Source organism: Colobus angolensis, unplaced genomic scaffold, assembly GCF_000951035.1.
Source record: "Colobus angolensis palliatus isolate OR3802 unplaced genomic scaffold, Cang.pa_1.0 Scaffold57, whole genome shotgun sequence".
Lineage (NCBI taxonomy): Eukaryota > Metazoa > Chordata > Mammalia > Primates > Cercopithecidae > Colobus > Colobus angolensis.
Genome location: NW_012119265.1, coordinates 3,930,003 through 3,935,467, shown reverse-complemented (window position 1 = coordinate 3,935,467; position 5,465 = coordinate 3,930,003). Strand labels below are relative to the sequence as shown.

General features: G+C 39.5%; 1 pseudogene; it reads right to left on the bottom strand.

Annotated features, from left to right (window-relative positions):
* Positions 1-429: 429 nt before the first annotated feature.
* The window catches only part of LOC105526080, a 12,298-nt pseudogene continuing 7,262 nt past the window's right edge, over positions 430-5,465 (bottom strand).

Below are 5,465 nucleotides of genomic sequence, written 5' to 3'. Positions count from 1 at the left end.
AAAATCAGAGAATCTAAACAAAAAGAATGATGAGCACTACCATTTAAGTTTTCTGACTTTAACATTTAAGTAGTCTGACATAGCATTCATTAGTAACCAAGCTGCCCTAAACATGTACAGTCTGAATCATGATTTGTTAAATATTACACCCTACTTCCCCAGAACATTTAGGCTGGTCATAAAGTTAAAAATGTGTAAGTAAGTACATAAGCATCATCAGTTATGGACAGCCTCTTGTATAAATTGCTGTTTAGCAATTGCTTCAAAGATTTATGCTTATGGGTAGACATTCAATTATATCAATAAAATAGCATGTCCTGAAAATATGGGCACATTTTAAAACCTACTAAGATGATTCTGTTAACCACAACAGTCCCACAATATGACTGAGTAATAATAAGAATCTACTTTAAAAGCAAAAAAAAAAAATTAATCAGCATAGTGAATGATTGATTCAACATAGCTCCCAGGGAACAGACCAGTCACCTGATTGAAGACTTCTTCATATAAGCCATCATCATTCTTTATAACATAAATGACTGCACCCTCCATAAATGACAGCTCATCACCCTTTTTTTGTATAATCATACACTGCCATGATGTTCTCAATGTAATTATTGGAGGACCAAGCAGTATCCTTACCTGCATATGAAACATTATACTGAACTACTGCAGCCTCCTCATCTTCATAATCCACTGGAGTGGGTGGTGGTGGAGGTGGAAAGTCATCAAACATGAGAACATTATCTGGTGGTGTCGGTGGTGGAGGAGTTGAACTATCCAATAATAGCGGGTGAAGGTGTAGGTATAGCAATGTGAATACTAACTGCTTCCTCTGATTTCTTGACTTCCCTTCCTCCACTACTTTCACTGTGTGCCTTGATTTCTGATTTAATGAAGCTGACCTGCCTGGATTATGATGACTTCCAAACCTAGCAGGATGCATCATATATATAGTCATTAGAAACAGTTGGGGGTTTAATGGGTTCCAGGGTTGTATAAGGAGTATTCTGTCCCAGTAATTCCTGGCCTCATATGGGAGGACTTGGTGGTGTTGGATAGAAGGATTCGTTCTTGGCAGTGTGCCAATTCTTTTTTTTTTTTCTGACAGAGTCTTGCTCTGTCACCCAGGCCGGAGTGCAGTGGCACGATCTCAGCTCACTACAACCTTCACCTCATGGGTTCAAGCAGTTCTCCTGCCTCAGACTCCTGTGTAGCTGGTATTACAGGCACCAGCCACCACGCCTGGCTAATTTTTTGTATTTTTAGTAGAGACAGGGTTTCACCATGTTGGCTAGGCTGGTCGCAAACTCCTGACCTCAGGTCATCCACCCGCCTCGGCCTCCCAAAGTGCTGGGATTACAGACGTGAGCCACTGTGCCTGGCCAGCAGTGTGCCAATTCTTGCAGGCTGGTTATTTACATGCTTGACACCATGGGTCACATCATTCAGAACTGTGTAGGCAATGTATATCCGAACATACCTTATAAGAAGCTCCATATTTGCAGGCGCTATTACTTTGTGAATTCTTGATGTAATTTTATGTGTTGTCCAAATACCAATCTCTGTTTGAGCCACTTTCTCTTTATTAATATCCACAGTCTGTGAGATATGATTGATGAAAGACTCCATTCTTCAAAGTTGAAAGGCTTGGATGTTCAGCGACTGGAGTACATTGTTAGACACTGCAGTTTTTTGATAAGTGACACTAACTAGAGATCTTGTTCTGTAGGCTTTGGTCTCTTCTAAAGCTTTTCTCTTGTCTTCACAGTAGTTCACCACCTGGGTCAGGTTCTGGTAACTCTCTATCAGTGCCCTCTTGTGAGACAGGATCTCCTCCTCCAGTAACATCTGCAGCTCTGCCGTTTTCCCCCCCTTCTGTATTGGTTCCGCTTTCACTAAAGAAACAGAGGCAGCAAGTTCTACTGAGGCTCCCAGCACCTCATAGCCTAGATCCAAACCACCTTGCCACCTGGTATTGTCAATTTGTTAATATTTTGTTGAGGATTTTCATATCTATGTTCATGAGAGATATATCTGTAGTTTTCTCGTAATGCCTTTGTCTGATTTTGGTAGTAACATAAGTATGGCCTCACAGAATAAGTAAAGAAGTACTACTTCTGCTTCTATTTCTAGAAGAGATTGTAAATAATTAATGTAATTTCTTCCTTCAATGTTTGGTAAAGTTACCAGTGAACCCATCTGGGCTTTCTGTTTTGGAAGGTTATTAATTATTGATTCAATTTATGTAGTAGACACAAGCCTATTCAGATCATCTGTTTCTTCTTGCGTGAGTTTTGGCAGATAGTGTCTTTCAAGAAATTGGTCCCTTTTTATCTAGGTTATCAAATTTCTGGATATAGAACTGTTCATAATATTCCTTTATCATCCATGTATTAATAATATCTATGGGACCTGCAATCATGCACTCTTTCATTTCTGATATTAGTCATTTGTGTTCTCTATTTTTCTTAGCCTGGCTAGAGGCTTATTACTTTCATTGACCTTTACAAAAAACTAGCTTTTGATTTTATTGACTTTCTCTATTGACTTCCTGTTTTCAGTTTCACTGATGACTGCTCAAATGTTTATTATTTCTTTTCTTCTGTTTACTTCGAATTTAATTTGTTCTTCTTTTTCTAGTTTCCTTAGGTGGAAGTTTAGATGATTGACTGTAGATTTTTCTTCTTTTCTAATATATGTATTTAATGCTATAAGTTTCCTTCTAAGCACTACCTTCACTGCATCCCACAAATTTTGATAAGTTGTATTTTCCTTTCATTTAGTTCAAAAGATTTTTAAATTTTTCCTGAGATTCCTTTTTTGACTTGTGTGTTATTTAGAATTGTTAAATCGCCAAGTATTTGGGGATTTTTCCAGCTATCTTTCTGTTATTGATTTCTAAGTTTAATTTCATTGTGGTCTGAGAGGAGATATTGTATGATTTTTATTGTTTTTAGTTTGTTAAAAATTAAATGGGTCTGTCTTGGTGAATGTTCCATGGAAGCTTGAGAAGAATCTATAATCTCCTGTTATTGGATGAAGTAATCTACAGATACCAACTATATCCAGTTGATGAATGGTGCTGTTGAGTTCAACTATGTACTTACTGATTTTCTGTCTGCTGTATTTGTCCATTTCTGATACAGGAGTGTTAAAATCTCCAACTATAATGGTGGGTTCATCCATTTCTCCTTGCAATTCTATCAGTTTTCACTTTATGTATTTTGATGTCCTATTGTTAGGTGCATACATTTTAAGGATTATTATGTCTTCTTGGATTACTGACCCTTTTATCATTATGTAAGTTGGTTTCTTTTCTTTTCTTTGAGACAAAGTCGTGCTCTGTGGGCCAGGCTGGAGTGCAGTGGCATGATCTCTCACTGCAACCTCTGCCTCCCAGGTTCAAGCGATTCTCCTGCCTCAGCCTCCCATGTAGCTGGGATTACAGACATACGCCACCATGCCCAGCTAATTTTTTTATTTTTAGTAGAGACAGGGTTTCATCATGTTGGCCAGGCTGGTCTCGCACTCCTGATCTCAGGTGATCCACCGGCCTCAGCCTCCCAAGGTACTGGGATTATAGGCATGAGCCAACACGCCCAGCCGGTTGATGAATTTTTTTTTTCCTCTTAGTACTTTTAAATATTTCACTCCATTCTCTTCTAGTTTTCATGGTTACTGTGGAGAGGTCATATGTTATCCTTATCATTGTTCCTCGAAAGGCAGATTATTGTTTCTCCGGCTGTTTTCAAATTTTTCTTTGTCTTCATCTGAAATTTGAATATAATATGTCTAGTTGTAATTTTTTCTTTGGCATTTATCCTGCTTGATGTTCTCTGAGCTTCCTGGATCTGTGCTTTGGTGTCTGACATTAATTTGGGGAAATTCTCAGTCTTCATTGCTTCAAATATTGCTTCTGTTCCTTTCTTATCCTTCTGATATTCCCATTATGTATATGCTATGCTTTTTGTAGTTGTCCCACAGTTTTGAATATTGTGTTCTGATTTTTCAGTCTTTTTTCTCTCTGCTTTTCAGTTTTACAAGTTTCTATTGCCATATCCTCAAGCTCAGAGATTCTTTCCTTAGTCATATCCAATCTCTAATGAGCCCATCAAAGGCATACTTCATTTCTGTGACAGTCTTTTCGTATCTCTAGCATTCTTTTTTTAGAATATCCATCTCTCTGTTTATGTTGTCTATTCCATGTTGTCTGCTTTTATCATTAAAACCCGTAGCTTATTGATTATAGGTTTTCTTGGGGGAAATTGTATTATTTTAATTATTTTTATGTACAGAAAACTCAACAGTGTACGTTTAACTCACTTTGATGGCAAGTTCTTTAGCCTTTGCCTTTTCCATATGGGCAATGTGAGCCACAGACTTGGGACCCAGGGCCTTGCCTCCCCATTGACGGCGGATCTCATCAGATCTGTCATTGTAATTGGTCCTGACAGCTTCCACCAGCTTAGCCAAAGCCCCTTTGTTTTCCGAGTTAACCTGTGTGAAAGCAACATTGGTGCAGGTCTTCCTGTGGACTAGACATCCCAGCCTTGCCTTCCTTTGGGTAATGCAGTAAGGGACCTCCATTTTATGACACAGGGCAGGCAGCAAGACAAGCAGCTTGATGGGCTCCACATCCCATGCAATCACCACGGGCTGAGCCTTCTTGTTCTCCACCAAGGTGGTGATGATGTTAATTCCTGCTCAAAGGACAGGTGGTCTCTTAGTGAGGATGCCCACTTTGCCCGGAACTTTCTTCTTAGCCAGGGCCAACAGCCTCTGCTGCTTCTCTTGCTTTGTCTCTGGGCCAACTTAAACAGCTGAGTAGCTGTTTGGTGTTCCAGGGCCTGGGTGAACTGGTTAATCGCGAGAGGCACTTTCAGCCACTTATAGGGAATGGCTCTCTGCCCTCATATAGCGGGGCCATTTCACAAAACGGGTGAGGTCCCTTTCAGGCTGGATGTCCTGTCCAATGCCAAAATTCTTAGGCTTTTTCTCAAACAGGGGATTCACCACTTTCTTGGCCTCCTGCTTCTTCACGACAGAGCGGGCCAGAGCCACCTTTTTGCCCTTGGCCTTCTTTTCAGCATCTTGGGTGGCAGGAGGAGAGAGCAATTACAGTTTTTTAAATTCCTAATCAGATAATTCCAACATTCCTGCCATATCTGAGTCTGGTTCTGATGCTCATTCAGTCTCTTCAAAGAGTGTTTTTTGCCTTTTAGTATGCCTTTTAAGCTTTTGTTAAAGGTGAACATGGTGTACTGGGTTAAGGAAAAAAAAAGTAAAGTAAATAGGATTTTAGTAATGTAGTGGTAAGGTGTTGGGGGAGAGGAAGTGTTCTATAGTCCTGCAATTAGGTCTCATTTTTTATTGTTTCCTTCCTTCCTTCCTTCCTTTCTTCTTTCTTTTCTTTCTTTCTTTCTTTCTTTCTTTCTTTCTTTCTTTCTTTCTTTCTTTCTTTC